The sequence below is a fragment of the Ornithorhynchus anatinus genome, chromosome X1 (genome assembly GCF_004115215.2).
Source record: "Ornithorhynchus anatinus isolate Pmale09 chromosome X1, mOrnAna1.pri.v4, whole genome shotgun sequence".
Classification (NCBI taxonomy): domain Eukaryota; kingdom Metazoa; phylum Chordata; class Mammalia; order Monotremata; family Ornithorhynchidae; genus Ornithorhynchus; species Ornithorhynchus anatinus.
In genome coordinates, this window is record NC_041749.1 from 82,803,070 (window position 1) to 82,823,511 (window position 20,442).

At 44.9% G+C, this 20,442-nt stretch overlaps 1 protein-coding gene across 9 annotated transcripts in view; it reads left to right on the forward strand.

Annotated features, from left to right (window-relative positions):
• OSGIN1 (oxidative stress induced growth inhibitor 1) overlaps positions 1-20,442 on the forward strand; it is a 335,667-nt gene that overhangs the window by 293,914 nt on the left and 21,311 nt on the right. For 7 of the 9 annotated variants that reach the window (XM_039910211.1, XM_039910209.1, XM_039910214.1 and 4 more), the window contains one exon: positions 1,472-1,535. The exons of the other annotated variants lie outside the window; for them this stretch is intronic. The gene's annotated coding sequence lies outside the window, so the exon portion shown is untranslated. The remainder of the gene's footprint in view (positions 1-1,471; positions 1,536-20,442) is intronic. 9 annotated transcript variants of the gene reach the window in all.

Consider the following 20,442-nt stretch of genomic DNA (forward strand, 5'->3'; position numbering starts at 1 on the left):
GGATTCAAACCCATGCCCTCTGACTCCAAAGCCCGTGCTCTTTCCACTGAGCCATTCTGCTCCTCTATCCATTTCAGTTATCCATTTCAGGGGAAGCCATGTTAAAATCACTAGGGCATATGAGGTAAAATTCAATCTAATAAAAGAACAAATTGAAAAAGTACAGGAACTAGAGTGAGGGCTCTTTGGTTTGCAACCTTATTAGAACGAGTAGATGCCTACAAGTAACTAACACTGAAGGATGAATGGTCACACCAAGGGGAAGAGAAATTGTGCCCAAGAGCGGGGTAGGGGGAAATAACTATTCACTAAACCTTGCTTCAAGGTTTATTTCATTTAACTGTGCCACTTAGAAACACATGGATGCTGAAATTATATTCAAGCAGTTGTTTGCATTACACTATACAGATTTGGCCAGTGTCTTTCCATGAACAAAACAAAGTTGAATAGAATAGTTGATAGGATTACAAATAATTAATACTTAGATAACTACATTAAAGATAACTATGTAGATAAGTACATAAATAACTACATATCTTTTAATGAAGATAAATGAAATCCCAGAAGCTGAATGAAGGCAGAAAGGGGAGAGCAAGCGCCTGAGCCCTATCACTTTCCATAACGAGTCAATTTCTTTCCCCTTAATTCCACCAAATAGATTCCTCATTCTATTGGAGAAACCTGGATTCCCTCCTGACTCTGCTCACTGGAAGAGATTTTTATATTACCATTCAATTATGGACTATGTGAGGGTATATCTAGTATGTAATTGCCATGCTAGATAAAATCCAAGTCTTCAGAAGGTCCCTGTGTAATAATGTTCATAAGAATCACTGTCCTTCATAGTAAGTGAGGGGGTACCCCTGTAGGCGGATGCGGCTGAAAAGATCAATGCAGGATAGACACCTCTTCCTACATTGTTCACAACCAAGGCTAGCTCCATGCCATGCTTGTGATTTTGTCCCTCATCAGGACTTGTCTCTGTTTTTTGATTCTTTGACAATCACAATGTCAGGAGGCAAAGGCTTTGTTCTAGGAGAGCAACCCCTTTCCCAATTGTTGCTCACAAGGTTGGTCTGCCTACTGTAGTGGTCTTCCAAAAGTGCACTGCCCTTCCACATTATTTGAGAATGGGCTTCGCTGTGTCTTTATAAAATGTTTTTACCCCCTCGGGAGTTGTGTGTACTTTTTTTTTTCCATTTCCCATACAACACGTGTGACCTTTGGATATTTGGTATTTGCCCCCAACCCCACTGCACTTATGTGCATATCTTTAAATCATATATTATAAATTTCTTATATTAATCTCTCTCCCTCTAAACTGTAAGCTTATCTGCTAATTCTGTTGGACTGTACTCTCCCAAGCACTTAGTACAGTGTTTTGCACCTAGTAAGTCCTCACTAAATACCATTGATTGATAACAGCTGCTTCAGTATCCTGTCATCTATTTTCCTCACATGTCCCATCCAGTGTAACTATGCTGTTTGGAGCATTCCTTCAATGCCGGTGAGCTGGTAGCATTTCAGGATCTCAGGTAAGACTAAATTCAGCCTTCCAAGTTTTTTGTTTCTTGGTTTTAAGTTGGTTTTTTTGAAGTGTAATACTAGTCCCTTAAAATGGAACTGAAAGATTATAGCATAAACTGCATGTACCTGCAGCTGAACTAGATTTACTCATCTATATTTAGCAGTCCTTTGTTTTTGAAGCTGACACCCCAGTCAGTGAGATGGGAGGGTAGCTGAAAAGATCAGGTGAGTGGCCAATCAGCCATTTTACATTATGTGCCAGATAAATGATTCCTGGGTGCCCTGGTGCATTTGCTATATGCGAAGTTTGCCTCTGGTTTTGAAGCAGTTTCTTCACAGCACTGTATTAAGCACTTAGAAAAGTACAATACAACAATAAACAGACACATTCCCTGCCCACAGTGAGCTTACAGTCTGGGGTGGGAGGGTGGGGGAGAGACAAATGAATACAAATCAATAAAATTACAGATATGTATATAAATGCCATGGGGCTGGGAGGGGGGAAGAGCAAAGGGAACAAGTCAGGGCAATGCAGAAGGAAGTGGGAAAGGAGGAAAGGTGGGGCTTAGCCTGAGAAGGCCTCTTGGAGAAGATGTGCCGTCAATAAGGCTTTGAAAGGGGTGGCGGGGGATAGTTATTGTCGTATTTGACTAGGGAGGGCTTTCCAGGCCAGAGGCAGGAGGCTGGTCTTTCTGATGTGGTGATTTCCCACCAGTCCGAAAAGGCTTCACTTCTGTTTTTAAAATACTTGTTCTGCCCACCCTGCTTGTATGTATCTTCGATAGTTCAGCATACAGGAGTTGCTACTGTCTGTTCTCTTCATATGTCCCACCCAGCAAAGCTGTGTTACTGTGAGCATTGCCTTAATGCTAGTGAATAGACTGTGAATCAGTAACCTGTTGTCAGTGTGGAGGCTGATGGGATTCAAGGTGAAATAGGATAAGTGCTTGGATCAAGGGTAATAGCAGTTTGGATGGAGAGAAAATTATGGATTCTAGAGAGGTTGTGAAGGTAGAACTGACAGCATTTGGTGACCAATTGACTCTGTGGGTTGAATGAGAGAGATTAGTCGAAGATATTGCCAAGGTTATGGGCTCGTGAGACAGAGAGGATAGTGATGTCTACAGTGATGAGGAGGACAGGGTTTGGTTGTGAAGATGAGTTCTGTATTGGACAGTCTGACATGAACTGCAGGGCCCTGGACAGGACCATATTGAGCACCAAGATTTCCTGCAGCAAGTCTGTGCATCCGTCACTGATGTGAATGCTAGATATGCTCTCTGCTCATCCCTGGATCGTTCTCCAATTCTGTTCCTCCCATACCTATCTCAGGTCATATTTCACCCTGCTGAAATACTAATGGCAGTGACCTTTTCTTCTCCATCATATGGGATTCACTCACATTCGCTTTCCTGTTGACAAGGCTCAAAACCTTCCCTCTAAATATCTGGCTCTGGAAGGAGATGAAATAGGAAGGGCAAAATTCCTGAGGTTGTAGAAGCTAAATCATGTGACTAAAGATAAGGTTACAACAGGAAACACTTGTGTCCTAGCATCGCGAAAATCCCTCAGATTGACTCATTGTTCCCAGAACTAAGCACTCCTTGTGAGAGGCCCATTTGGAAGAATATGAGGAAAAACATCTCCTTCCTTCTCTTCAGGCCCCCCAGTACTGAAAATCGATAGCCACATACCATCCCAAGAGGAGTGTCCCAGAACAGAGGGAAAGACAAAGGCATGTAGTTGCCAAGGAGAAAATATGTCTTTGTGGTAACACTTGGCATGCTACTCCACAGAGAACAGGATTGATCTCCAAGCACCCACTAAATCACTATGGTAAAGGAGTCAAACTTCTCTAGCAAATTCAATGTGGAATCTTGGATGACTGATAAACTGGATAACTTGGGTAACCCAGTGGTTGAGTACCCTCCCAGAGACTGTCATTTACTTGTCCCGAGGCCTTTGCTAGTCACAAATTCTCCCTGAACCCAATCAGTAGTATTGATGGAGGGCCTCCTCTGTGTAGAGCACTTGGGAAAGTACAGTCAAGGTTAAAGGCATAATTCTGGCCCTCAGTGAGCACACCATCCAACCCAAGAAATGTACATTTATTTTTTTATGGCATTTAAAGGCTTACTATGTGCCACACACTGTTCTAAGTGCTGGGGTAGATGCAAGCTAATCAATTTAGACATAGTCCATGTCCCACAAGGGACTCACAGTGGTAAGCTCATTTTCCAGATGAGGCATCTGAGGCACAGAGAAGTCAAATGTCTTGCCCAAAGTCACATAGACAAGTGGCAGAGCCAGGATTAGAACACTGGTCCTTCTGACTGATCTGCATTTCTTAGGGCTTTGGGGTAGAATGAACTGAGAATGGTCGCAGAGCCCATAAATTCTAAATGGCATGCTGAACAATAAAAATACGGATCCTTAGTGATGTAGAAGGCTTTTTTTTTTTTTAGCAATGACTGGATGTATTTGAAATCATATTAGGAAAAAAATCCCTGACACTCTAAGGAAGGGAAGAGAAACAGGCAGCTTTCCATTGGGCTTTTTTGAAAATTTAAAGTTGTCTCTTGGGGATTTCCCCCGAGATTTCCCCAGAGACAACAATTTTGCAGGGAACGGCACTGAGAATTCACTTTAACTGTATCAAAATATGCAGAAGGCTACCCATCACCTGACTTTGCCACACCAGGGACAACTGAGTTCAGGTCACTACTCCCATTCTAGTTTTGTCATTGTTTGGCTAGTTAAAGCTGTCATAATCAGGGGTTGGGCTTTTTCTCTGGAACAAGGAGGAATGTATAATATTGCAAGTTGGTGGAGTACCTCCAAAGTTCTTAGAGCACTTATGCTCAGTTTTTTTTTAAAAAAACTATATATATATACATATATATAGATAGATATAGATGTATGTATATATCACAGGTTGTTCTGAATAGAATAAGGAATAGCCCTCGTGGAAAAAGCATGGCCATGGGTTCTAATCCTAGCTCTGCCACTTGCTGGCAGGGTGACCTTGAACAAGACACTTAACTTCTCTGTGCCTCAGTTTCCTCAACTGTGTAATAATAAAGTTGGTATTTGTTAAGCGCATACTATGTGCAGAGCACTGTTCTAAGCACTGAGGTAGATACAGGGTATTAAGGTTGCCCCACGTGGAGCTCACAGTCTTAATCCCCATTTTCCAGATGAGGTCACTGAGGCACAGAGAAGTGAAGTGAGTTGCCCACAGTCACATAGCTGACAGGGGGCAGATATGGGATTCGAACCCATGACCTCTGGCTCCCAAGTCCGTGCTCTTTCCACTGAGCCACACTGCTTCTCGTAATGGGGAGTTAAAAACTGTTCTCCCTCAAACTTAAACTGTGAGCCCATGTGGGACAAGGATTGTGTCTGACCAGATTAAGCTGTACATAACCCAGTGCTTAGAACAGTGCTTGACACATACTAAGCGCTTAACAAATATATTTACATTTCCAAGCACTTAGTACCGTGCTCTGCACACAGTAAGTGCTCAATAAATATGATTGAATGAATACATTTTTTATTATTATTATTATAGGCCTGAAGTGGAATCAATCAATGAGTCAATTGTATTAATCACCTACTGAATGCAGAGAACTGTACTAAGCAGTTAGTGTATAGTAGAAGTAGTAGACAGGATCCTTGCCCTTAAGGAGTTTACAGTCTAGCAGTTTACAGTTTATTCACGGGACAGACACAAAAAATGAATTCATCTCTTCCCATTTACACCAGGTAGTCTAGAGGGTAATGACTCACTGGTTGATCTGAGCAAAGTTACTCAACCTCTTTGGGTCACCGTTTCTTTGCCTGCAAAATGGAGATAATTCCTGTCCCACCCCTGCCTCCCAGGGATGTTGTGAAGCCAAATCAATCATATTTATTCATTCATTCATTCAACTGTATTGATTGAATGCTTACTATGTGCAGAGCATTGTGATTTATTGAGTGCTTACTGGGAGCAGAGCATTGTACTAAGTGCTTGGGAAAGTACAGTACAACAGAATTGGTTGAGAGGATCCCTGCCCACAGTAAATTTACAGTTGTAGAGGGGGAAACAGACATGAATATAAATAAATTATGGATATCACCATCCTTTCACGGGCTAGGTAAACAGCTGAGCAGACTATGTGGAGCTTCAACAGTTTGAACTGAGTGAAATATTAAGTAGAGAAAGGCCCTGACTTGTATCTTCCTTCCCCCCAGTAAGGTTAAGGAGGTATGTTGTACGTGTAGAATCATAGGCTGCAAGACTAGTAAATAGCTTTTTTCATACAAGGTAGCCTGGCATTGTTTCCCTGTTCATTTTTTCCTTAACCAGCAGCTTATAAAACAGGCAGGTGGAAGGTGAAAACCATATATGGATTGTGACTGAATCCATATATGGACTGTGACTGAAGCCATATATAGATTCCCAGGGAAGGATGGGTCCAGGGGACGGTTTAGAATCCACCGTGTAATCTGAGGGATGGTTTTGAGAAGCCAGTGATTTCTGCACCAGGTCATACTTAGACCAAGTATGGGCAGGGAATGTCTACCAGCTCTGTTATATTGTACTCTCCCAAGCATTTAGTACAGTGCAGTGGAGAAGCAGCGTAGCTCAGTGGAAAGAGCACGGGCTTTGCAGTCAGAGGTCATGGGTTTGAATCCCAGCTGTGCCACTTGTCAGCTGTGTGACTGTGGGAAAGTCACTTAACTTCTCTGTGCCTCAGTTACCTCATCTGTAAAATGGGGATTAAGACTGTGAGCCCCACGTGGGACAATCTGATTCTCCTGTGTCTACCCCAGCGCTTAGAACACTGCTCTGCACATAGTAAGTGCTTAGCAAATACCAACATTATTATTATTAACACAGTAAGTGCTCAATAAATGCGATTGATTACTGACTATTTCCTCCATGAGTTTCTAATGTGGGGGGCAATATCTTAGGAACCTTGCCTCTAAAAACTAGAAGGGGAAACTTCAGCAAGGACTCTGTGCAGCAATTGATGGTGGCAGGAGCTGGGAAGTAGCAATTTGTGACTGACCTTTAACGACTCGCTTTGTATCTTGGCTTTTCTAACGGTAAGATGGGGATGATGCAGAGTGCATGTGAAAAACCTTTATCGCTGGCTGAAAGCCACTACTGCAATAGCAAGTCTCTCTGCAGATTTGAAAACGCTGACAGCACCCTGGATCTCAATTTTGGAATGCACGGCCACTTTGTGGGTCTTTTTTTTTTTTTTTTTTTTGGAGGTTTAGAGGGGTTTAGGAGCGGAACTCTACTACTTTGCAATATGAAGAACAGTGCCATTTGGGAAGGCTGTGGAAAGCTTGTTCTTGTATCTTTGTTCTAACCTGAAACAACCCAACCCAAATGCCTGTTCAGGGCGGGCTGTCTCCCCAGACGACAGCTGGCAAACATGCGTACTCCTGAGTTCATCAGAAGGCACGTACAAGGACACTGTAGCAGGGCACAACTCCTTTGACCTCACAAGTTTCATCCAGCTGACTAGTCCTCTAGACTTTAAACTCACTGTGGGCAGGGAATGTGTCTACCAACTCTGTTATAATGTTCTCTCTCCCTAGCGCTTAGTACAATGCTTTGCCCACAGGCATTCAGTAAATACGATTGATTTTGACCAAGGTAAACCCAGCTCAATTGCCACTGAAAACATTCGGGAGAAATTGCCACGTCACTACAGCCAATCATCTCACTCAAGCCGTGGGCCCACGGTGGTAAAGGGACTATGTCTGACCTGATTAGCTTGTATCTAACCCAGCACTTAGACCAGTGATTGATATATAGTAAGCAATCAGGTAATTATTGTTATTGCCATCATCATCATCACCAAGAAGTTCCACTCCAGGTTAAGGATTAGGAAAAGTAAAGCTGAGAATATGGCCCAAAATTTTAGATTCCGCCTTTGTAAAATGCAAGAAGGTGTGTGTGTGTGTGTGTATGTGGGTGTGGTGTTATGTCCCATTAACCCAACTCAATTTAGTGGAGAATGAAAGTGAGACCCGGGGCCTCATGACTGGTATCTATTCTCCAAAACTCCCCAGGAAAACAAAACAGAAAACCCAAGTTGGGGCATCTAAACCCAATCAAACCAAGGGAGCTATGATGCAAGCAAGACCACAGCTTCCTCCAAGAATGTTCCGGAGATGGAGGTCAGAGGAAGAAAATGAGGAATTAGGCTCTGGGCAGTAGATTGTCTATCTGGCTCAGCTGGTGGAATGAGTCCAGCCATGGGCTCCCATGATTCAGACCTCTGGGACCTTCTCCCTGGAGCAGCTCATTGCCAAGACCTAGGGCCTACATTGTTGCCTGAACTGCTAGCATCATTATTAAATATTTCCATTTCATGAAGAGCATTGTGATTCTCTTGTCAGACATTCCTGTGAGGCAGGATTAGCAGGGAAGGCTTAGAATAGTACAGTGCCTGGCACATAGTGAGCACTTAACAAATACCATAATTATTATCAACTTCCTCCCTAGAGAGCTTCTAGGAGAGGTGAGATCCTCTTACTGTCTGGGTCTCAATCAGGCTTGGTGCTATTTTTTTTCCATGGTATTTGTTAAGTGCTTACTATGTACCAGGCACTGTACTAAGCAATGGGGTAAATAAATAAATTGTGGTATTTGTTAAGTGCTTACTATGTGCAAAGCACTGTCCTAAGCGCTGGGGGATACAAGGTTGTCCCACGTGGGGCTCACAGTTTTAATCCCCATTTGACAGATGAGGTAAATGAGGCACAGAGAAGTTGTGACTTCCCCAAGGTCACACAGCTGACTAGCAGCGGAGTGGGGATTAGAACCCGTGACCTCTGACTCCCAAGCCCATGCTCTTTCCACTGAGCCACGCTGCTTCTCTGTTTATCATGTTGGACACAGTCCCTGTCCCACCGGGGGTTCAGTCTTATTCCCCAATTTTACAGAGGCACAGAGAGGTTAAGTGACTTGCCCAGGGTCACACAAAAGTCAAATGGAGCCAGGATTACAACACAAGTCCTTCTGACTCCTAGGCCCATGCTCTATCCACAAGGCCACGCTGCTTCGCAGTGCCATTCTTCCCAGGGGCAGGGGGATGGACAAAGTGACCTCTTAACATCCCTGCTAGTCCTAGGAGTCTAGGATTTTCATCCTGGATCTTTCAGGAAGGAAACTTAATACGGAGATCTGCATACACTAAATGCTCAGTAAATATCATTGATTAAAACTGAGCAAGGAGAAGTTAATGTGTAAAATAGCAGTTTTGGGGGGTTTTTTTGGTAGTTGAAGATGATGCCACCCACGGGAATGGCAGTGGCTGAAAGGACTGTTGTGCTGATCTGCTGCTTGCTTGCAGTCCCTGGTACTGTTTTCAGGCTTTTCCTCTTCATTTTGCAAGTCTTTCAAAGCTCTTGCTTTGAAAAGTCCACTTTTTCTTGTTCACAGTACATCATTAAGCTCCTTGTGGGCAGAGAATTTGTCTTTTGCTTCTGTTGTGCTTGGGTGTCGTGTCCATTATGTCACACTCAAAAAATACAATTAATACTACTGCCCGACTGGTCTTGGGGCTGCAGTACATCTCCCAGTATTCAGCCTGAAGGCAACATTTTCTGAGGTTGGGCTTCACTGCATCTTTAAGGAATTGCCTCTGTCCGCTCCTCTAATTTCAATCCACCCTTTTCAGTTCACCATATAGTAACCACTTAGGTATTCTACCATCATCCATTCCATGCACATGCCCCAACCAGCGAAATTGTGCTGAGGTGAGTATAGCTTTGCTGCTGAGTGTCTGACTTTATTCCAAGATTTCAGTGTTTGTGATCCTGTCATAATTGTGGTATTAAGCACTTATTATGTGTCGAGCACTGTTCTAAATTCTAGAGAAGATACAGGATAATCAGTTCGGTTATCAGTTATCAGATAATCAGTTCCCCCTCTTTTTTTTGCTCCCTCCTTTCTCCCTTTGACCCGCTCCACTCTCCCCCAACAACTGGCTCTGACTTCACTCCCTTTTTCTGAACCCCACCACCATCCTGCCAAAAGAGGAATAGGTTTTGGGCCACTTAAGCATAACAATAATAATAATTATGGTATTTAAGCACTTATGTGCCAAGCACTGTACTAAGTGCTGGGATAGGTACAAGCTAATCAGGTCCCACATGGGGCTCTCAGTCCAAGTGAAAACGAAGACAGGTAGTCATTCATTCAATCGTATTTATTGAGTACTTACTGTGAGCAGAGCACTGTGCTAAGTGCTTGGGAGAGAACAATAAACAGACATTCCCTGCCCACAACAAGCTTACAGTTTAGAGGGGGAGGTATTGAATCCCCATTTTGCAGATGAGGGAAATGAGGCACACAGAAGTTAAGTAACTTGCCCAAGGTCACGCAGCAGACAAATAGAAGAATGGGAATTAGAACTCAAGCCTTCTGATTCCCGGGTCTGTGCTCTTTCTACTAGGCCATGCTGCTTCCCATCCTTGGTAAATTGGTTAAATTGCTTCTTGAATCATCTAGACTGATAGCTCGTTGTGGGCAGGGAACAGGTCTATCAACTCTGTTGTACTCTCCCAAGCGCTTAGTACAGTGGTCTGCACACAGTAAGCGGGTCAATAAATACAATCGATTGATCAAAGCAAGTAGTACAGTATATAACAACTAGAAATAGTTTGTCTGTTTACACTATTGCCATGGCAGCTAGCACAACAGCACACTTATGTAGGAGAAAGTTAGACAAACACACACACTCACTCACCAGCTGGGACACTGTGGATGGCTGTGGACAAATGCCTTGATGCAAGAAGTTCAAACAGGTGTGTCTTGGGAGTGTGACTGTCTCTACCTGTTGCCGAATTGTACTTTCCAAGCGCTGAGGACAGTGCTCTGCACAGTGCAAGTGCTCAGTAAATACAACTGAATGAATGAATGAAGGTTGGAGTCAGGGAGAGTGGGGACTCTGCCATCCCCCATTCAACTTCAAGCCTAGTTTGACTGGACCCAGCTTCAGGGTATAGAAAAGGCTCTTCCCAGTTGCTGGGCAACCAGGGGTGCGGCGGTGGAAGCAGATACACAGTTCTTCAAACTGGTCTAAGTTCAAGCTCGAGCATTTTCTTTCCTTTGCATTGCTTGAGTTAGGCCCAGAGGCAAAAACCAGACTCCGACACTCCCAGTGCCCACAGCTCGGTAGTGGGTAGTGGGTGCTCTCTAATGAGGGAGATGATGATGATGATGTTGATGAGAAAGAAAAGACAGGAAAAAGAGAACTGTGGATTTACACTTCTCTGCCCTGCTTTTGGAAATGTTGCTTACCAATCCCTTGGAAGCAACACTCCTCATAATAATAATAATAATAATAATAATGTTGGTATTAATTGCTTTCTAGGTGCCAAGCACTGTTCTAAGCACTGGGGTAGATGCAAGGTAATCAGGTTGTCCCACGTAGGGCTCACAGTCTTGATCCCCATTTTACAGATGAGGTAACTGAGGCACAGAGAAGTTAAGTGACTCATCAAAGAGCAGTTAAGCTGGAATGTGGAGCAGCTTCTATCTCTGTGTTTCCCGAAGTTGGGATTGAAGGGGGTGGAGAGGAGATTTTATTCCTAACGAAGCAGCTAGGAAAGAGCATGGGCCTGGGAGTTAGAGGACCTGGGTTCTAATCCTTTCTCTGCCACAGGTCTGCTGTGTGATCTTGGGTAAGTCACTTAACTTCTCTATGCCTCAGTTTCCTCATCTGTAAAATTCCTACTCTCTCCTTAGACTGTGAGCCCATGTGGGACAGGGACTGTGTCCAACCTGATTGTTTTATATCTACCCAAGCACTTAGAACAGTGCTTGATACATTAGCTTGTATCTTAACAAATAGCTCAATGTGGCCCGGGAATGTGTCTCTTATATTGTACTCTGCACACAATAAACACTCAATAAGTATGATTCACTGACTGACCATTACATAATAAGTGCTTAAATACCATAATAATAGTAATCACCATTATTAGTAGTATTATTATTATTTCCAGTCAAACTCATGCCTGAGGGTGAGTGACCCATCCCCTCTTCCCCACCCCCCCTCCCCACCCCGGCAAAGTCCATTCATTCATTCAATAGTATTTATTGAGCGCTTACTATGTGCAGAGCACTGTACTAAGCGCTTGGGATGAACAGGTCAGCAACAGATAGAGACAGTCCCTGCGGTTTGACGGGCTTACAGTCTAATCGGGGGAGATGGACAGACAAGAACAATGGCAATAAATAGAGTCGAGGGGAAGAACATCTCGTAAAAACAATGGCAACTAAATAGAATCAAGGCGATGTACAATTCATTAACAAAATAAATAGGGTAATGGAAATACATACAGTTGAGCGGACGAGTACAGTGCTGTGGGGAGGGGAAGGGAGAGGTGGAAGAGCAGAGGGAAAGGGGGAAAAGAGGGTTTAGCTGCGGAGAGGTGTTGAAACCCCTGATATTTTTCTATGCTCAAGAGTAGTCGGGTGCTGTTGGGAGGCAGGGGTCCTGCTGACTCAGGTTTTGGGAATTTTCCCTCCTGCAGATGGCATGTGTCTGTCCCCAAGCATAACTGCAGAGAGTTTGGTCCAGTGAGGGGGGCAACTAGGTTTCAGGGAGTTTCTATGCTTGGGTTAGGCCAAACTGGACACATGATTCATCTAATTCTTTTCATTTGAGTGGAGATGGCAACACTTAGACACTCTCCACAGTTATACAAGCAATGGAGAGGTTTCTATCATCCTAACGAGTTGAAATAAAATGCATGCTGGGCTCGCAAAAGGGAAAGGAACAAAATCCCGCTTTTCAGTTTTTCAGAAATCAACTATCAATGAGGCCAACGGGTATTCAAAATTCTGAGGATTCATGTGTGCCAAGACAGGCTATTGAATTTTGCTTTTTGTTCTCTATACCCTTTGGCTAGCTCTCATACAACACTACTCACCCAATCCCTTCCCCCAGTCTTATCCTGAATGGTATTTTTTGTTCAAATTTTTCAGAGCTCCTCCTCCTGCAAAGTGGTGAAATAGATTTTTTTTCTTCTGTTTACCCAGCAAAGATGCCCCTTAAATCTTCACCTTCACCCTTTTCATCCTTGTCTACAGTTCTGGAGTTAGGCCCTAAACAATCTACCCTCTGTTAGAAGCCAACATCACTATGGCACAATGTCAACCATCAAGCAATCAGTGATATTTATTGAGTACTTACTGTGTGCAGAGAAAGGTGTGAAGTGCTTGGGAGAGGACAATACATGATCCTTGCCCTCAAGGAGCTTACAATCTAGTGGAAGAGACAGACACTAAAGTAAATTCCTGAAAAGTAAGAGAATGTAAGGATATGTACAGAGTGCCGTGAGACAAGAGGCCTGAATATGGCTTTTTCTTATGTCAGCAAAGTTGTGTTATTCTGAGTCTGACTAGCCTGTTGATCAGTTTCTTAGTGAATCAATCCTCAGGCACACTGAAGTGTTATTACAGTCAAGGGGCCCATTATCTGAATTTTAGTGACCATTCTAGCTTGTCAGACTTGGAATCACAGCCTCTCCTCCTGACAACTTCTTCACTGTGTCATTATCAAAACTGCATTTTGTCTTGAAATGCCACAATCCCCCTTAAACCCCTTCCGCTCTTATTCCACTCACCAAGTCCTTTAACTACCCTTGAATGTTTCTCTGGATGAATTTCCCAAAACTCCCTCATCAGCTTCCTGAACTGAGAAGCAGCATGGCTCAGTGGAAAGAGCATGGGCTTGGCAGTCAGAGGTCATGGGTTCTAGTGCCGCCTCTGCCACTTGTCAGCTGGGTCACTTCTCTGTGCCTCAATAACCTCATCTGTAAAATGGGGATGAAGACTGTGAGCCCCACGTGGGACAACCTGATCACCTTGTATCCCCCTCCCCCTGGCACTTAGAACAGTGCTTTGCACACAGTAAGCACTTAACAAATACCATCATTATTATTATTCCTGAATGACCTGACAACAGGGATGACAGACTCCGGTGAAGGAAGAAGGGCTTGGCTCCCGATTCATGTTTAACACCAAGGCGGCGTTCCCCATAGGCTGATTTCTCCCTTGTTCAGACTTGACTTATACCATGGCCAACTCTTCCCAACTTGATGATGTTGGGAGGTGGGGTGTGAGGTGTTGCAGCTCCTTCAGGATCTCATGGCTATATCCCAGAAATGAAGAAAATAAATTGGATAAAGCATTAGCATTTAAAGAGATGGCAGTGCAATCAGAGTACTGTTGATCCAATGAAGAAATGGTGGCCCAGTGGTGTGATGGGCAGGGGAAGGGCCTGGGCTCAGCAGAGAAAGAAGGTAAGAAAGTGAGCCAGAATGACCCTTTCTCTGCCTCCTTCCATTCCCTGAACATCCCCTAATAATGTTACTGAGGGTTTCCAGCCTGGCCCAAATCCTGGCGGAAAAAGCTCCCAGTGTTCCTGAAGGAGCTCCCAGTCAGCATCTGCTGGGTCCTTAAAGCCCTCCTTATTTCTCATTTTACTGCAGATTTGAAGCATCCTACTCACTGTCCCCCAAGTCCATGCACCTCTCTTGCTGCCACCATTCTATAGCTAAAGGCATCTCCCTGAAAGGGTAGGGGTCAGCGGGGGACTAACCTACCATCTTCCAACTGCAGGTCCCTAGGTTGTGTGTCTCCCTGGCACCAGGAGCTTCCCCCCGACCCGCCCCCCCACCCAAGCCCCTACCCCTGGCAGACACTAAGACCTTGGATCTCTACTTTAATATATTCTAATAAGGTAGCAACCAAAATAAAAAAATCCAGGTTAAAGCTGCTAGTAGTGAGAGAGGAGGGGAGACCAGATATCACATCCTGATTTTACAGAAGAGAAAACTGAGGCACAGAGAAGTTAAATGACTTGCCGAAGGCCACACGGCAGACAAGTGGCAGAGCCTGGATTAGAACCCAAGTCTCCTGACTCCCAGGATTGTGCTCTAGCCACTAGGCAATACTGCTTTCTAGAACCCCATGCCGGCCTCTTTTTTGGTCTGTCTTCTGCACAGGAATTTGCCAGCAGGCTCCAAGCATACCCTCTCATCCCACAGCTCCTTCCCAGCCCTGGCACTGGTGTTTTCCATCATCCCAACCCCCTCCAGGGCCTCCTCTCCCTGTTCAAGAGCCAGGATGGTTTTCATTTCAGAGAATCACATCAAGTCCAAACAAAGCAGGCCAACAGGAACCCCCCTGGAGCCATTCAGTGTCCCGTGTGCAGAGTACTGAGATGGCCACTCCCCAGAAGAGGAGGAGATCTGGGCTGGCTCTTACACAGTCACATGCTGGTCTTTGTTTAACTCCGCTGAATTGAGGCAGGCCCTAATGCAGTGCCCAGCACACTGGAGACAGCAGCTAGGAATTGTTTGTTGAGGATGAATGAGTATCAAGATTGAGAAGCAGCATGGTTTAGTGGATAGAGCCCGGGCCTGGGAGTCAGAAGGACCTGGGTTCTAATCCCAGTTCCACCACTTGTCCGCTGTGTGACCTTGAGCAAGTCACGTAATTTCTCTGTACCTCAGTTTTCTCATCTGTAGAATGGGGAATAAGACTGTGAGGCCCATGTGGGACAGGGACTGGGTTCAGCCTGATTATTTTGTATCTACCCCAATGCCTAGTACAGTGCCAGGAACATAATAAGTGCTTAACAAATACCATAAAAAAAATACTTCTACCCATGGCTACAGGAAATGGCCCCGTGTATCTTTGTAAGGAGCTAGAGAAATTGCAAACATGTCCTGGTTACTTTTTAGGGCACTGGTTTGGGTAAGACCAACTTCAGTCTGCACAGGGGACTAATTGGGAGCTGCAAGGCACCCCGAAAGGCAAATACGTAGAGCTGGCTTCTCGAGGGGCCTGCTCTTGAACTCTACAGGGTTTTCCTGCCATCAGAAAATGAAGCTATCTGGCTTCCTCCCACAGCCGTGCCCAGGAACAATACACCATTCTGGGGCCGGATTCCCCGGTTTATCTTCCCCATGAATCTCACGTATGCGGTGTGCTCACCTGGCACCCAGGACTGCTCTGATACATCCCCAGGCACTAAGTGGGGTGCAGGGTATTGGTTCATCACCTGGCTTCCAGGCTCAGGAACAGTCATGTTCACGAAGTGGAAATTGGGCAATTTCAAGCCAAGATAATTTCCCCCAAATGACCCAGCCCTGGGCCCAACAGAGCAAATAGATCCAACCCAGGGCAAGAGACTGATAGTCAAAGCATCCAAAATAGAGAGGGTCTTACCCTCACCTTTTTTTGTTTAACAGTATTTGTTAAGCACTTACTATGTGCCAAGCCCTAGAGTATATACAAGCTAATCAAGTTGGACACAGTCCCTGTCCCACATAGGGCTCACAATCTTTATCCTCATTTTACAGATGAGGTATCTGAGGAACAGAGAAGTTAAGTGACTTGTCCAAGGTCACACAGCAGACAGGTTCACACAGGAGACCTCCAAGTCAAGCCTCTAGAGAGTTATCAGAAAGGCTGAGCTCCTCCTTGATACACAGGGGAAAATGAGTCAATGGGACAGGGCAGGGTAGGGTGGACGGAGGAGAACAGGACCTCACCCGGCATGCCAATTCTCTCTGCTTTACTTTACAAGCTTTACTCTCTGCCCCTCACTGTTCCTGTTGCAAGTGGTGTTTAACAAGAGGTAGCTGGGGCAGAGCCTGCTTGCTCAGGTTACAGAGTGGGTCTGAACAGGCAAATAAGCTGGGCGGCCATCGTTTTCTGGTCTGTATCCTTGGCTTCCCCACCTGCATGTTATGGAGGACAAGGAAGGTCTGGTAAGAATTAGACCATCCTGGTCAGAGAAAAGAAGACTTTCTGGGAACGGACTGACATTATGTGGCCTGATCTAATCTGTAAAGGAGCAAATCAAGGCCTGTTACGGAGTTCTCCCACAGTGTGGAGGCACTGATCCAATCACTGGACGTAATCTGGAGAAGGCCTGGTCCCTTTCCTGGAATTGCTGGCTGGTCTTAAACAGATCTTTTGCCAGAATTGGAGGAGACCTTGTTTGGGCTGACTTTGTGAAGTTCATGCTGAACCACAGGCCACTTTTAGTTTGCCAAGTTGAGACCAGTTCCCTATGGCCAAAATCAAACTCTTTGTCTTCTCTCCTAAACCACCTCCCCCTAGGTTTCCTCTCTTGGTCAACATCATCACCATCTTCCTCGTCCCAGGAGCTGGCAACATCAGTATCATCTTTGACTCCTCTCTTGTTTACCTCCCACATTCAGTTGGATTTTAAATCCAGCCCATTCTTCCTCCATTAATCCATCCATAGTTTTTATTGAGCACCTCCAGGGTTCAGAACACTACACTAAGCGACTGGGGGAGTACAATGCAATTTATAGGCAATAGTATATTTCATAGCTCTGCCCCCTTCCTTTATCCTTATGCTCACCATGCTGGCTCAATACCAGTTCCCTCTTTTTTTTTTAATGGCATTTGTTAAGCATTTACTATGTGTCAAGCACCGTGCTGGGCTCTGGTGTATATCAGGTATAACAATCAGGTTGGACACTGTCCATGTCTCACATGAGACTCCCAGTTTTAATCCCTACTTTACAGCTGAGGTAACTGAGGCACAGAGAAGTTAAGTGATTTGCTCAAGGTCCCAAAGCAGACAAGTGGCAGAGCCAGATTTAGAATCCAGGTTCTTCTGCCTCCCAGGCCCGAGCTCTCTTCACTAGGCCAAGCTGCTTCTCCCTCCTGGTTGGACTTCTATAATAGCCTCCTTCCTGGGATCCCTGCCTCCAGCACCTCCCCACTTCATTCTAGCCTACATATAGTTGCACATATCTCTTTTAAAAAGAAAAAAAAAGAAGTAGGGATCAGAACACGTCACTCCCCTCCTCCAACTTCTCCAAGGACTCACCACTGTTCATTGTATTAAAGGAAAAATTCCTATCAGCTTCAAGATTCTCCATCAGCTGGGCTCCCTCTTACCTACCTGATCTCTTCTCCTGCTAAACCCCAGCTTGTGCTCCTCACTTCATATAAGCAAATCTTCTAACCATTCCTGCTCTGGGCTCTACCACCTCTAACCCATTTCTCAGGACTTTCTACTGCCTGGAATGCTCTCCCTCCTTAGTTTTGCCAAACCTCATCCCTCCCCTCCTTCAAAGCCCTTCTAAAAAGTCACTTCCTCCTGAAAGCCATCTCTGATTAACCACTCCCACCCCAACCTTCCCAGTCATGTCATTCCTCTGCTACCTCAGCACTTATATTTATATATTCATTTTTTTATTTTCTTACATATACCTAGTATTTATATTACCTCTCTCACTCTTTAACCTAGAGTTTATTGTACTATTATTTGTGCTGCTTGTCTCCCCCATTGGACCATAAGCCCTTTAAGGGTAGGGGTGCGTTTCATGTTTCCTCAAGTGCCTAGTTCAGATCTCACTGAATGCTATTAATAATAATGATAATATTGATATTACGTTGATGCTGGATCCATTTTCATCACTCCCCTTCTCATCCTTTGCCATTAAAAGGGAAATGCGTAATAGATGAGGTAACTATTTTTGTTCTTAATGAATTGATCAATCAAAATTATTTATTAAGCACTTACTGTGTACACAGCACTGTACTAAGAGCTTGGGAAATTACAGTACAACAGAGTTGGCAGATGTGATTCCTGCCCACAAAGAATTTACAGTCTACGGGATGGCAGATATTAAAATAGGTTATAGATAGGAGAAATAGAATATTTCAATATTTATATGAGTATTGTGGGGCTGGGGTGAGTATCAAAATGATTAAGGGGCACACAGATAGGTTCATAGTCTATGCATAGGGGAGAGCATAGAGGTGAAATAAAGGGTTTAGTCTGGGAAGGCCTCTTGGAAGAGTTTTGATTTTAGGAGGATTTTGAAGTTGAGGAGAGTGGTGGGCTGTCGGGCCTAAACGGGGAGGGAGTCCCAATCCCAAGGGAGAACCTGGGCAAGGGCTCTGTGGTGAGATAGGTGAGCTTGAGGTACAGAGAGTAGGTTGGTGCTAAAGGAGCGGAGTGTGCAGCAAGGTTAGGTAGGAGGGTTGAGTGCCTTCAAGCTGCTGGTAAGGGATCTCTATTTGATGCAGAAGTGAATGGGCAACTATTGAAGGGTTTTGAGGAGTGGGGAGCTGTGGACTGAATGATTTTTCAGAAAAATGATCCAGGCAGGAGAGTAAAGTACTGACTGAAGAGGGGAGAGACAGACGTGCTCACCGCGCCTTCTGCCACACAAACCGAGACGCAGCACCTTTTGGGTGACTGACTCCTTTATATAGAAGGCCTTGCCAGCTGGTCTCAAGGACAGACTGTCACCCATGGTCACATTTATGGAGGGGTCTAGGAACCAATAAATGAGGGAAGGCACCAACCTAATTATCCTGCAGGAAAGAAGGTGGGAAAATACCTGGTTTTCAGAGGATGTAATCATGCTTTCAGGCCATGAGACTGGCATTCAATTTGGGAAAGGACTGATTCTCGATCCATTTCTCTCTATTGGCCTCCCACCAATCCTTAGTACTCTTGAGAGTGAGCAACTAGCTGAGGCATGGAAGAAGACAGTTCATGGAGGGGAGGATGAGGGGCCTCGTACTCAGGGTTGTGAACAGACTTTTCAGGTGTTATTGGGTACTGCAGAGATCTGCACAGGTCAAGGTCTTGAGTCAAGGGCTGACACTTTGAGGCCTGGCCCAGTTTGGCCCAGGCTCAGGAAAACCTGAGCTTCAGTTCCACCAAAATGAGCCCCAGGAATGTAGATCCATCACTGGCTGTGTGACTTTGGGCAATTCATTTAACTGCTCCATACCTCAGTTTTCTCATCTGTAAAATGGGGGCTGGGAGGCAGTGTTAGAAGCGAACAAAGCAGGTATTCATCCGAGGCTGCCAATCTCCAGGAGCTACCAACTGGGGGGAAATCATTTCACCTGGGACTCCCAGGTTATTAGCTCCCAGGCTCATTTGGGGTGGGGGCTTTTAATCAATCGGTGGTAATCATTGAGCACTATTCTGTGCAGAGTACTGCACTAAGCATTTGGGAAAGTCCAATTCAATAGACTCAGTAGGCATGATCACTGCCCACAAAGAGCTTACACTCTAGAGGGGCATTTACAGTCAATCAATCAATCAATCAATTGTATTTATTGAGTGCTGACTGTGTGCAGATCCCTATACTAAGAGCTTGGAAAGTACAATACAGCAATAAAGAGAGACAATCCCTGCCCACCACGGGCTTACAGTCTAGAGTCTAGATGGGGGTTTAGCAATCAGGTCTATAGCGCCAGAGGGTAGTTACATGTCTTAAGCCTACCCCAACCGGAAGCCACCCCATTGGAGCCCAGAAACTGCCAGGACTATGCAAGTTTTCCAGATGCATGACTGGTTCTTTTCCCTCTTCCCTCAAGCTCATCTATCTCACCACCGAGCCCTTGCCCACGTTCTCCCTCAGGACTGGGACTCCCTTCCCGTTTAGGTCCAACAGCCTACCACTCTCCCCAGCTTCAAAACCCTCCTAAAATCTCTTCTCATCTCATCTTTCATCCCCTCCTCTGAGGCCTTCCCAGACTAAACCCTTTATTTCCTCTATATGCGTTCTCCTATGCATAGACTCCTTGTAAGCTCCTTGTGGGCAGAGAACATCTCAACCAACTCTGTTATACTGTACTCACCCAAGCGTTTAACGCAGTCCTCTGCACGCGGTAAGCACTCAATAAGTACAATTGATTGATTGAAAAAGTACTTATTACGGTGCCCTACACACAGTAAGCGCTCAATAAATACAATTGATTGATTGCTCTATGTAATTCAATGACTCGGCATGAAAACTCACAGGAGACCCTATGCCAGCCCTTTGCACTGCCCCCGGCCTCACGGACCGTGCAACTGAGAGGAGTAGTAATGG